A 13,830-nucleotide genomic window follows, 5' to 3' on the forward strand; every position below is an offset into this window, starting at 1 on the left:
GAAAGAGGGCCACATGAAGTGCCCTTCATGGCTTTTGTACCCACTGATACCTTCTGGAAGGAGTGGGCTCCTCTGCTACCCAAGGAAGGACTGCTTCCTGGAGACCTGCAGGCTACAGAAACCCTCCCTGCCCCTTTCCCGCTGTCCATGTGCTCAGAATCCTGCCAGGAGCAGTGAAAAACGATAAGCCTAATGCCATCTGCGGCTAGGGATTCTCAGCTCTCTCTACCAGTGGGTCTTAGAAAGGCAGGAAGGGCAGTGAAACCAGGTTGAGCCTGACACACTGTGGTTCTGGGTCTGTGTCCAGCCTCCCTCTGTTAGAAGAAAAAGGACCTCCTTCTAGATCCACCCCTTGGACTGGAAGCTTAATTCTTCTTTTTTTTTTTTTTTTTTTTTTTTTTTTTAGCTACAGGCTTATTTTATTTTATTTTTGTCCTTTTTTGTTTGTTTGTTTTTCAATTACAGTTTACATTCAATATTATTCTATGTTAGTTTAAGATGCACAGCATAGTGGTTAAACAAGCTTGTATTTACAGAGTGGTCTCCCTGTATATAGTTATTACAATATTATGATTAAATTCCCTATGCTGTACCATATCTCTATGAGTATTCTGTAACTTCCAACTTATACTTCTTAATCCCTTTACCTTTTCCACTCAGGTCCCCAAACTCCCTCCCTTCTGTGAACCAACAGTCTGTAAAAGCCTAATTTAGTCTGATTTATAGTCCTTACACTGCCCATTTAAATAGACATTATGTAACACAACCTAAGTATTATTGTTCCTGATTTGCAGAAACCAATGATAACAAAACAACTAATATGTATGTTGTAAGACACTGTTATGAGACTCAGACAGGTGTTAGCCCATTAAATCCTTACAAAAGGTGTCATTATTACCCTTGCTTTACTGAGAAGGATACTGAGGCACAGGGAAGCTAAGTAATTCAGCCAGGAAACACAGCCAGTAAGAAGTGGAGCTTGGAGCCTGACCAGGTGGTGGCGCAGTGGATAGAGCGTCGGACTGGGATGCAGAGGACCTGGGTTCGAGACCCCAAGGTCCTCAGCTTGAGTGCGAGCTCATCTGGTTGGAGGAAAAGCCCACCAGCTTGAACCCAAGGTCGCTGGCTTCAGCAAGGGATTACTCGGTCTGCTGAAGGCCCACGGTCAAGGCACATATGAGAAAGCAATCAATGAACAACTAAGGTGTTGCAACGCGCAAGGAAAAACTAATGATTGATGCTTCTCATCTCTCTGTGTTCCTGTCTTCTGTCCCTGTCTATCCCTCCCTCTGACTCACTCTCTGTCTCTGTAAAAAATAAATAAATAAATAAAAATTAAAAAAAAAAAAAAAGAAGTGGAGCTTGGATATAAAACCAGGTAAGCTGATTCCAAAATTGGCCTCATTGTACTCTATAGTTTCCAAAGACATAAAGTCATTTGCCAGAAGTTCAATGGCTTGTCCTTGATGGAGTCACATGACAAATTTAATTTGTCTTTGATTGTTCACATGACAAATTTCTTGCAGTGATTTGCGAGGAAGGAACAAAGTGCTAAATATATATCATATTACATTCAGAATGTAACAAAAGAAACTGCAGTCTGATTCGAGATGGCAGACCGAGCCTGAGGGACAGAGCTTCCCTCCCTCCTCAAGTCTCAGTGAATTACAGAAAAGGTGTATAAATGGGAATAAATTCATGATAATGTAAAGAACAAGACAAGAGGGAGGCAACCATTGGACTAGAGATAGTGAATTTCCAAAATACAGAAAGTGAATGGATGCATGGGTGGTAAGCCAGGGTGGAGGAGACTGTAGACCAGGCACCAGGTAAGACTGGCAGAGGTGGAACACTCCCCCAGCTCACTGCCAGGAAGGTGCCAAGCTCTGGCAGGCAGGTAAGGATTTCCTGCAGAGGCTGAGAGCAATAATTAGCTATTTAATCTTCCCAGAGAATAATAAGCAGGCTGCTTCCATTCTGATAACGACAGGGTTCCCTTTGATTTTAGGATGGACACCTCATTGTAAAGAATTTAACCTTACCAAAAGAGAGGTGTGGGCACTGCTACTGGGAGGTCATTTCCAAGCCCACAAAGTCCTGAGGAAATTGACTCCTAATCTAAGATCCTGTGCCTTGCCAAGCTACAGAAGCAAGCTGAGGACAAAAATAGAGACATGGACAGATGGGTAAAAGGTTAGAAAGTTTATCATCGGTGCTTTTGTTTGCTTAAAAATTCTTAGAGGATAAGATGCGGCAACACAAAGAAAGAAATTGCAACAGTCTTGAAAAGTGGTCAGTGCAAATTATAACAGCTCCCAAAGGGGTGAGTAGGAACCTGCGTGACGTCAGATGCGCTCGGAGTTGTGCGTGTTTTCTCTGTCAACAAGAAAAATTAAAGATGCTTGGAAACTCCAAGCCATTCCCAAAAGCTGAATAAGAAAGTCATGATCTGAACGTGAAATAACTAAACTCTGACCTGACTGAATAATTAAGGAAGATCATATAATGAAAACCCAATTCACTGGAATTTTAGAATCAGCTTCCTCCAGGGGCTCAGATTTAGTAACGATTACATGTCCCTTTCCTTATTTCATACTGTCTGTCAGTCATTATTTTAGGCTTCTAGTAATAGAACAGTGGTCATGACGACCCTGGAAGAGTACTCAAGCAGTGAATTCTTTTCCTAGAATTGAATATTTTTAGGAACCCCATACATTTTCTTAATTTCTTACAGGTCCTTTTCTGTGATCCACCTTCTCTAATACGCATGTAACTATAACCCTGTAGCCATGTGTATTATCAATCTTTACAGTCCACTCAAAGACAATGCAAGAATCATATCATTGTAGTGTATAAGACAGGATATACATATTCCTAAACCACGATAGGTAAACGTCTAGCATACTTTCTAGGATTGGGTAAATGGATGGGAGAAGAACGACCCGAGAAGAATGTCAAGCTAATTTCCTCACCATAAGTGGGAAGTCAGAAAATACTGTCTGAAGTTCATGGATCTGTAACTATATCTACACTGGCAGTGGTTCTCAAACTGGGGTAGTTTTGCCTCCAGGGGACATTTGGCAAAGTCAGGCAACTTTCTGGTTGTCACAGCTGGAATGTGCATATGTGAGCTACTGGCATCTGGTGGGTAGAGACCAGGGATGCTGCTAACCATCCCACAGTGCCCCTGGCAGCCCCCAGCAAAGAATGATCCTACCTAATAAATGCAAAGGTTGAGAAACCCTGATTTATTGCTACAAAAGGAACAAATTTAAAATATATAAATAATAAAACAGAGAGAATAAATAGCCTAGAAGGAACAGAAGAGAAAGAAGAGGAAATCAAGTGTGAGTGAAATTCCTCGGCTTTCATAGAGCAGAGTCAGCGCACACTAAAGACGTAGGACGAAGGAAGAAACCATCTTGATTTCTGGTGGCTGAAAGCAGTGAAAGCACTGAAACCAAAAAGGATTAAAGCTGGTTGCCTCTGCAGTGTGAGATCTGGTCTAGGTCGGTGGTCCCCAACCTTTTTTGGGCCACGGACCGGTTTAATGTCAGAAAATATTTTCACGGACCGGCCTTTAGGGTGGGATGGATAAATGTATCACGTGATCGAGACAAGCATCAAGAGTGAGTCTTAGACGAATGTAACAGAGGGAATCTGGTCATTTTTTAAAAATAAAACATCGTTCAGACTTAAATATAAATAAGACGGAAATAATGTAAGTTATTTATTCTTTCTCTGCGGACCGGTACCAAATGGCCCATGGACTGGTACCGTGGCCAGGGGGGTGGGGACCACTGGTCTAGGTGTCAGGAGAAAGAAGCACTTACCTTTCTTGCCTATACTTTTGTGTCACTTGAAATATTTTTTGACATGTATATACATATATCTCATGACTTTTTGAAAATAAAACATGATGTTTAAAAATCCAAATGCAAAAATTAAATAGGGATTTAAAGATGCAAAGAAAGGACTGGTGGAGGTTTTGGGCAACCACAGTCCCCAGAGATGGCCTGGGTACCATGGTTTTGAGGCAGCATAGTAGTGTTTAGTTTGGAATAGAGTATTATAAATACCCATTCTCTCAGGGAAACTAATTCTCTTTCTCTCTTTTTCTTTCTTATTTATTTACTTTGAGAGAGGCAGGGAGAGAGAGACAGGAACATCGAGCTGCTCCTGTATCCTGTATGTGCCCTGACTAGGGAATTAAATTGGCAACCTCCGTGCTCCGGGACAATGCTCCAACCAACCAAGCTATCTGGCCAGGGCTTAATTTTTACTGATTTTTAGAGACAGAGAGAGGAAGGGAGAGAGGGGAGGGGGAAGGAAAGCATTTGTTGTTGCACTCAGTCATGCATTGCTTGGTTGCTTCCCATGTGTGCCCTGACCAGGGATTGAACCTGCAACCTTGATGTTTCGGGACGACACTCTTCCGACCTACCTAACCTGCCAGGGTGCTCCCTTTTTCACTCATTTGTTCACATTCACATCTTGATGTTGGCCATCTCTTTGCTTGTGATAGGTAAGTATGATGTTAAACTTGGGAAGTTTCTAGATTCAGTGCCATTGGCACTGAACAACAACAACCCAACAGTAGGGTAAAAGAATGAGGTGCTGGCCTGGGATGCAAATTTAAGGGGTAGCAAAAATCTTAGTTATCAAGTTGAAAAATATCATAAAGCAATATTTTTAAAAGGAGAAAATAATGCAAAAATCCATGATGAGCCAAATAACATTTCCAATAAAGACCTGATTAAGATGACTGATTTGTCCCTTTTGCTCCAATTTGGCTCAGCTACATGCTCATTGGCAGGCAGGAGCCCTAAATCCAGGTGTTCTGTAAGTCTCATGCTGCTAGGTACTGTCATCCCACCTCAGGAATGACAGTTCTTGTGGCAAATAAAACCATCTTCCTGGAGACCACCTCCTACCTCCTCTCACTTTAAGACCTTTCCTTTGATAGTACAATTACAAAACAAGTCTCTACCATAGGGGGGGATTCTGTCTCTCCTTTGGAAAGCCACTAGTTTGCATTTATTGGGGGAGCTAATACAGGAAAGGTTGAGAACAGTAACTATGGGCCTCTGATTCTTCTTATGAATTACAGTAATAGGACTTTCTTCTCTTCTTTTAAGTGATACCCACCCAGATTCAAATGCCATAGGAAACAACTTGTTCTGTTATTTGTAAAAATACAGAAATATCATCCAGTCTCTTACTTCTTTCCGTATGATTAAGGAGTGTCCTTCCTAGAAATGACCCTACCTAATGATTAGTATTCCCTCAGCTGGGGTTTAACTCTGGGAACACTGACTCTTAGGTCACTGGAAATAACCTGAGCTCTAAGGCACCCCTATCTCTCACCATTACATTCTGGGGACTCATGGCAAACATTAGTGATTCACAGAGCTTTAAAAAAGATAGTTGCCCTGGCCGGTTGGCTCAGTGGTAGAGCGTCGGCCTGGTGTGCAGAAGTCCCGGGTTCGATTCCCGGCCAGGGCACACAGGAGAAGCGCCCATCTGCTTCTCCACCTCCCCCTCTCCTTCCTCTCTGTCTCTCTCTTCCCCTCCCGCAGCCAAGGCTCCATTGGAGCAAAGATGGCCCGGGCGCTGGGGATGGCTCCTTGGCCTCTGCCCCAGGTGTTAGAGTGGCTCTGGTCGCAACAGAGCAACGCCCCGGAGGGGCAGAGCATCGCCCCCTGGTGGGCAGAGCGTCGCCCCCTGGTGGGCGTGCCAGGTGGATCCCGGTCGGGCGCATGCCGGAGTCTCTCTGACTGTCTCTCCCCGTTTCCAGCTTCAGAAAAATACAAAAAAAAAAAAAAAAAAAAAAAAGATAGTTAAGCCTGACCTGTGGTGGCGCAGTGGATAAAGCGTCGACCTGGAAATGCTGAGGTCGCCAGTTCGAAACCCTGGGCTTGCCTGGTCAAGGCACATATAGGAGTTGATGCTTCCAGCTCCTCCCCCCTTCTCTCTCTGTCTCTCCTCTCTCTCTCCCTCTCTTGTCTCTCTCTCTCCTCTCTAAAATGAATAAATAAAATTAAAAAAATTTTTTTTAAGAAATCTTTAAAAAAAAAAAAAGATAGTTAACCCTTGAACCTGATGACTCTTGTGTCCTGAAAGAATAATAATAAGCTAAAGACAGGACCATTTCCCCAGAACCAACTTGAACACCAGGTACTGTGCCATGAATTAGCAATTAAACCCTCAACCTTGCCTGACTGGTGTTGGTGCAGTGGATAAAGCATCAACCTGGAACGCTGAGGTGGACAGTTTGAAACCCTGGGCTTGCCTGGTCAAGGCACATATGACAGCTGTTGATGCTTCCTGCTCATCCCTACTTCTCTCTCCCTCCCCTCTGTAAAACAAACAAACAAACAAACCCTAAACCTTATGGAGAGGACTTATTATCCCCACTATATGATGATTACAGTGAGATCCAGAGAGATTAAGTAATTTGTCCAAGATTACACAGCTAAATAGAGGCAGGATGGGACTCAAACCCCTGCTCTCTGAACTTTGATCATTGTTATCAACATCATTGTTATCAGAGGAAGAAGAGAAATATGAGGAGGAAAAGGAGAGAGAGTTAAAGGGAAAATTTATTGAGTGCTTATAGTGCATACCATATTTTATTAGCCCTAATATCCACCCATGGAGGTGGGTGCTCTTAGCATAGTGCCCATTCTACAGACACACAAACTGAGGCCAGGAAAGTACAGTAACTCACCCAGTCTCACAACTAGGATCCAGAGAAGCCCAGATTCTGATTCAGGCAGACAGTTCTAGAGCTTTCTCTTACAGCCAACACATGCTCTCATGCTTGCCACTTCCCCTAGTCATTTTTCCTTCTAACAAATATTTATTGTGCATTTCTCTGTACCCGGCTGCTGGACAGCCCATTTCTGTCCTCCTCCTATGACACATTCTGAAGGGTTCCCCATCATCTGCGTCCCTGCCCCCTCCCCTTCAAAGCACCCTCTCTTACCTGTGGGAACATGCAGGCACTTCCTCTCCACTTTGCAGAGACAGTAGATCCTTTTTTTTTTACTGACCCATCTTTTTCTACCTTAAACACAGCCCTATTTAATCTTAGCTATGTTGCTGTGCTCTCAAGGAGGGGATGACTACCAGCTTGTGACCGTCTTATGCCACCCTGGTTATCATGTCTCCCTTTGCCGGCCAGTGAATAACTGGGTCTCCCTTGTTAAACGCAGATCAGTCCTCGACCCCCAACATCATGGCTGCCTCATGGCCCTTGTGTCCTGGGTTTGAGAAGAAGCAGCCCTTACTCAAGGACCAAACTGTGTATTTCCTTCTTCCTGAATTTCAACCCCTCCCTCTCACAAATGTTCTTTTGGCATAAGTGCAGTAAAAAGAACAAAGTCTTCTCTAGAGAATATTTTATTTCTTGGACACCATAAGGAAGTAAGTCACTTTTTTTCTTTTTTCTTTTTTTTTTTTTTTTTTTTTTACCCTAGAGAGTGATGTGGAAGAGAAAGAGACTATCTTTTCATTTATTCAATAAAGCATTTTTCTGGAGCATGATGCTCCATGAAACACCCTCAGGCACAGCCACTGTGTTCTGCTGATTCAGCCCCGGGGGCAACATTCAGACCTTACAGTTTACCTTCACAGTTATGATGGCATCCCTTCCAGGAATCAGAGGACAGGCGGCGTGGAGCCAGCCCACATTTCCGGGCAAGCTGACTTTAATCCTACTCTCAGTGACACCTTAGGACTGTGCAGTTCTGAGAGGACTCTACCCTTCTGAACTTCAATTGCTCCCATCTGCAAAATGGAGACAATGTACCCTATCTGCTCAGAGTGTTGATAAGAATGAAATGGGTTGATCTTTGAAAAAGATTGGACCATTTAAAATTTTTTTATTTATTAATTTTAGAGAGAGAGAGGAAAGAGGAGGGAGAGAAAGAAGAGAGAAAGAGAAACATTGACTTGTTTTTCCACTTATCCATGCATTCATTGGTTGATTCTTATATATGCCCTGGCCAGGGATCAAACTTGCAACCTTGACATATTGAGATGATGCTCTAGTCAGCTCAGCTACCCAGCCAGGGGAAGTTAGACCTTTATTTTTTTTACAGAGACAGAGAGAGAGAGAGTCAGAGAGAGGGATAGATAGGGACAGACAGACAGGCATGGAGAGAGATGAGAAGCATCAATCATCAGTTTTTCGTTGTGTCACCTTAGTTGTTCATTGATTGCTTTCTCATATGTGCCTTGACCGTGGGCCTTCAGCACACCGAGTAACCCCTTGCTCAAGCCAGCAACCTTGGGTCCAAGCTGGTGAGCTTTTGCTCAAACCAGATGAGCCTGCGCTCAAGCTGGCGACCTTGGGGTCTTGAACCTGGGTCCTCTGCGTCCCAGTCCAACACTCTATTCACTGCGCCACCACCTGGTCAGGCGAAGTTAGACCATTTTAATGTTCAGGTTATTAATTGCCGCCTAAAACTCAAGTTCCCAGAAAGAACTCCAGCCAATGGACAATCCTCCAAGCAGTTATCTTTGGGAGGAGACGCTTTATTCAGGCGTAAAAAAGAGATGGAAATAGACGACCCAGGACTGGGTAAGATTTCCATATTTTTATGAGTGCCAGAACAAATAGGTTTCATTTCCTATGACATTTGAATCTGAGTATCATTTAATAAAAGAGAAGGAAGTCTTCTGTAGTTCACAAGAAGAATTGGAGGCCCATAAATACTGTTCCCATTAATGCATTAATGCACCCAATAAATACAAATTTAGTAGCTTTTCAAAGAAAGGGTGAAATTTTCTTCTATGATAGAGACAGAGACTTGTTTTATAAATTGTACAATCAAAGGAGAGGGCTCACAATGAGAGGAGATAGGTGGTGGTCTCCAGGAAGATGGTTTTATTTGCCTGAAGAACTAATGCCTGGGGTGAGATAATGGTACTTGGAAGCGTGAGAATCACAGAACACCTGGACTTCCAGGTCCTGCCTGCCAATCAGTGTGGATGTGAGCCAAACTGGAGTTTGAGGCAAAAGGATAAATCAGTAATTTTTTTGTAGCTATTAATAAATCTGGGTTTCTCAACTTCAGCACTATCGACATTTTAGGTCAGATACTTGTCCACTGTGCAGAGCGTTCCTGAATATTCTGGGATGTTTGGCAGCATCTCTGGCTTCTACTTCTCAGATGCTAGTAGGACACTCCCCCCCACCACCACCACCAGATGTGACAACCAAAACTGCCTCCAGGAATGAACACATGTCCGCTGGGAGACAAAATCCCCCCAGCTGAGAACCACTGCTGTGAATGAGATGCTCCAGGAACTTGGGGGCTCGTATCTCCTGACTCCCATTACAAAAGAAAAGGAAAGTAGCACCTCAGCATTCTCCTCTAGTAAAGTTTCTCTCCCCCTCCAATTCCCCACTTCTACAAACTATATCTTATTTTTACATGTTGTGGTTTAGGACACCTGTTATGCCCTATAAACTGTAATTAAGTTTCTTCCTTTGTCTGCAGGTGGACTGTAAGTTGTCAAGCTTTCTCCAGAGTGAGAAACTTGGCAGCTGAGAACACATACAAAGGGAGAGATTTTCAATACTTGCTTAGCCATCTTTTGGATTTTATGCCACGAGTCAGTGTAACACTCAAAAAATAAATTTAGCCCTGGCCAGTTGGCTCAGCGGTAGAGCGTCGGCCTGGCGTGCGAGGGACCCGGGTTCGATTCCTGGCCAGGGCACATAGGAGAAGCGCCCATTTGCTTCTCCACCCCCTCCCCTCCTTCCTCTCTGTCTCTCTCTTCCCCTCCCGCAGCCAAGGCTCCATTGGAGCAAAGATGGCCCGGGCGCTGGGGATGGCTCCTTGGCCTCTGCCCCAGGTGCTAGAGTGGCTCTGGTCTCTGCAGAGCGACGCCCCGGAGGGGCAGAGCATCGCCCCTGGTGGGCGTGCTGGGTGGATCCCGGTCGGGCGCATGCGGGAGTCTGTCTGACTGTCTCTCCGCATTTCCAGCTTCAGAAAAATACAAAAAAAAAATAAAATAAAATAATAAATTTAGGTCCCGGCCTGTGGCTCAGTAGATAGAGCATCGGCCCAGCATGTGGACATCCCAGGCTCAATCCCTAGTTAGGCCACACCAGAGAAGCGGCTGTCTGCTTCTCTTCCCCTCCCTCTCCCCCTTCTCTTCCTCTTCCCCTTCCACAGCCAGTGGCTCAATTGCTTTGAACATCAGACTGGGCGCTGGAGACAGCTTGGTTGATTCAAGCATCTGCCCCAGGCTGGTGTCGCCAGGTGGACCTTGGTCAGGGCCCATGTGGGAGTCTGTCTCAATATCTCACTTCCTCTCAGTTAAAAATTAATTAATTAATTAAATTTTCTGCTGTGAATTGCACACACTTTTGAATAGCATTATCTCATTTTTATTAAAAGATAACTAAAAAAAAAAATCTATGTTAGCATACTGGGGGGATGCAGGAAACGTAAAGAAACATACATGAAATGCGGAACAATGATTATCACCAGAGGATGAAATTGCAGAGTTTCTTACTTCCTACGAAATATCTTTGTAAGGCATAAAATTTTTTTTAAATTTTATTTATTCATTTTAGAGAGGAGAGAGAAAGAGAGAGAGAGAGACAGAGGAGAGAGAGACAGAGAGATAAGGTGGGGTGGAGCTGGAAGCATCAACTCCCATATGTGCCTTGACCAGGCAAGCCCAGGGTTTTGAACCGGCGACTTCAGCATTTCCAGGTTGACGCTTTATCTACTGCACCACCACAGGTCAGGCAAGGCATAAAATTTTAAAGTAACTTATACATGCATTATATTTCTAATCAGAGAAAAACCATAGGAAGAGTCAAAGAAAAAGAACTAGTCTCTCTCGTCCTTAGCACCATCTTAGGAAACTCTAGGCCCTGAGAGCCAAGTGGAGAAAAAAGCGATTGTGCATACTAAGTGCAAAAGAAGAAAGATGAGGCAGAGGTCCAAGTAAACCACTAGCTTCAGCACCCATGGAAGCCACGGGAGCAGAAATAAGGGAAGCCCGAGGCTAGAGGCGGTGGTCCAAATTGTTGGGCTGCGTGCCCGGTGTCTAGGACCTCTCAATGGACCTAGCTAGCGCAACATCGCCATCTGATCGCAGCAACCACCTGTTGAGAGACCCACTTTGCCCAGACAAAAACACTCCCTTTTGGTCCTTTGCCCTGGGCCTGTGACATCCTCAACTAGTTTTGTTCTCACTTGTGACTGAATGTAAAGTGCATAATAAATCACCTCTTCTGTCTTAGATGAAGAGGGAAAAAAACAAACAAACAAACAAGAAAAACAAAAAACTAATTCCAAGATCACTGGGGAACTCCTAACTAAAGTTTTGAAAGTGGAGAAGAGAGAGAACAAACAGAAGATGCTGGAAGCCCCCCACACACACACACACAGAGGAAACAGAGATCCTAGATAGGGGCAGACAAAAGAACGTGGCTGTGGAAAGAGGGAGGCATGAATTAAGGTGGTGGCAGAGGAATGAGAAACAATGGGCGGCTGCAGAGAAGAAAGGATAGCGCTCCGTGTCATTGGAAAATTCTTAATTTCTCTGAGCCTCAGTTTCCTCAGCTGTAAAATGAAGATACTCATAACATATAAATGGGTAACGTTTACCACTACATTGTTCTTATTAGCATATATAGATTATATTTAATTCTTACAGCAGCCTTATTAGTTAGGTATATTACAATCATCCTTTTTTTTACAGATTTGAGACACACAGAGGTTAAGTAACTTGGCCCTAGGTCACATGGCTAAAAAGTGGCAGAAGCAGGATTGGAACTCAGGCAGCCTGGCTCTGGAATCCAGGTTCCATAGATCACTAGAGCTGAGGCTTAGCACAATGCCTGGCACAGAGTAAGCAGAACAAATGTTAACAACTCAAATAATATTAAAAACTAGGATCCCTACCCCTACCAAGGGCCCACATCAAAGGATGGCGTTTCCTAAGCAGAGAGCACACTGCCCTTCCCATTACAGTTTTACTGTCCCCAGGAACTGCCCTGGCACACTTCAGAGTAGCACTTGTCCTATCAGAACACAAACCTGCAAGGATTTGACAGGTGGGGATCCCTGGAATGCGACTCTCTATGTGAGAAGGTGTTCAAGGAAAAGGTATTTTTATTTAATCCTCCTTGGAGAGTTGCACCTGCACAGCCATCCAATTGTTTTCTTAAAATTGATTTAAGATAAAGAAGAAAGAAAGAAAGAAAGAAAGAAAGAAAGAAAGAAAGAAAGAAAGAAAGAAAGAAAGAAGTAGAAAGAAAGAAAGAGGTAGAAAGAAAGAAAGAGGTAGAAAGAAAGAGGTAGAAAGAAAGAAAGAAAGAGGTAGAAAGAAAGAAAGAAAGAGGTAGAAAGAAAGAAAGAAAGAGGTAGAAAGAAAGAAAGAAAGAAAGAAAGAAAGAAAGAAAGAAAGAAAGAAAGAGGTAGAAAGAAAGGGAGAGAAGCAGGGAGGAAGGGAGGAATAGAGAGAGAGAGAGAGAGAGAGAGAGAGAGAGAGAAACATTGCCCTGACGGGGCATCAAATCCACAAACTCGGCATATTGGGAGGACTTAACCGATCTGTCTGCTAGAATCTCCATCTCATCTAATTGTTTGGGCAAGTTACTTAATCTGTCTGAGCCGGCATCTCCTCATGGGTAAAATGGGACCAGGAGACCCTATCTCAGAAGACTATCCCAGGGGAAATACCATCTAACATTTAGAAGGTGCTTCTTGGGTCCTCAGCACACAGAAGGCTCACAGAAGTCCTAAGAGGAACGTCCTATTTTTAGCCCTTTAAAAAACAAAGATGGAAACGAGCTCAGAAAGGGTAAGTCAGTTGCCCAGAGGCGCACAGCGCATAAACGCTGCGATTCCAAGCCCGAGCTCTGCACCACGTCGCCGCACAGAGAAAAGCTCACCTGGTCCCGCACCGCTGCGCAAACTCCTGCTAAACGGGTGCGATTATTCTTTGCTCTCTGCGGCTGCCGGGCGGGCTGAATGGGGGCGATCGACTGCTTGCCCTTCCCTGAAACTTTGCTAACTCAAGAGTGTCAGCGCGCGGCCGGCTGGAGCTGGAGCCACCGCAGGGCCACCCCCCTCCACGCCAATCCCGGATTTCCGCCCCCGGGTTGTTCTCCCTCCATTTCTCGTACCCTACCCCCGCTCGCTCCCGCTCTGCGACCTCAGCTGCCACCCCTGGCCACCTTGCTGCAGCCGTGCATTTGGGATCGCCAGAGAAGAATTTAACGACGGGCGCACGCCCTGGGCCCCAACTTCTGAAGGGCCCCCGCCAAACCCCAACTTTACACTTTATTCTAATGACACCAAGTTTGGTTTCATATGTGCAATTTCAACATTAATAGTACATAATATTTTTAATTTATTTGAAAAATATGGTCAACATGTATTTTTATTTTCCCTGTCCCTCTGTCTTTTTTAAGGGGCACAATATTTTCTTCTGTGCCCGGAGCCTCAACCGACCTTAATCTGCCTCTGGGGACACCCCGTTTTTCTCTTCCATCCTTTCTCGGACCTGGAGAAGAGGCTCCGCAATCCGCCCATGCGGATACCTGGAAACACTGTACCGGTGCTGGCGCCGGGACCTGGCGAACCTCCTCACCTCCCACGGGCTTTTTTTTGCGTCCCCAGCTCCTGTCTGCTGGCGGCGGAGCACGTCGGCGACCTGAACCTAGGGCAGCCGGTAGACTGCGCGTCTAGGCACCAGAGGCAGACTTGCTGCCTGGAGGGCTGATTGTTTTCTTCTTGGAATTGAGCCCAGTTCCTGCGAGTGCTGGGCGTGTACACCTGCTGGCGTATTCAC

At 44.7% G+C, this 13,830-nt stretch overlaps 1 protein-coding gene across 12 annotated transcripts in view; it reads right to left on the reverse strand.

Moving 5' to 3' along the window:
• The window catches only part of TMC5 (transmembrane channel like 5), an 81,564-nt gene that overhangs the window by 67,666 nt on the left and 68 nt on the right, over window positions 1-13,830 (reverse strand). For 2 of the 12 annotated variants that reach the window (XM_066274718.1, XM_066274713.1), the window contains exon 1: window positions 13,580-13,762. The exons of 1 other annotated variant lie outside the window; for it this stretch is intronic. The gene's annotated coding sequence lies outside the window, so the exon portion shown is untranslated. Of the gene's footprint in view, window positions 1-6,988; window positions 7,171-12,928; window positions 13,097-13,490; window positions 13,768-13,830 lie in introns of those variants that run through there. 9 more of the 12 variants (XM_066274717.1, XM_066274712.1, XM_066274711.1 and 6 more) reach the window with 7 other exon arrangements.

Source organism: Saccopteryx bilineata, chromosome 4, assembly GCF_036850765.1.
Source record: "Saccopteryx bilineata isolate mSacBil1 chromosome 4, mSacBil1_pri_phased_curated, whole genome shotgun sequence".
In the NCBI taxonomy this organism is placed as follows: domain Eukaryota; kingdom Metazoa; phylum Chordata; class Mammalia; order Chiroptera; family Emballonuridae; genus Saccopteryx; species Saccopteryx bilineata.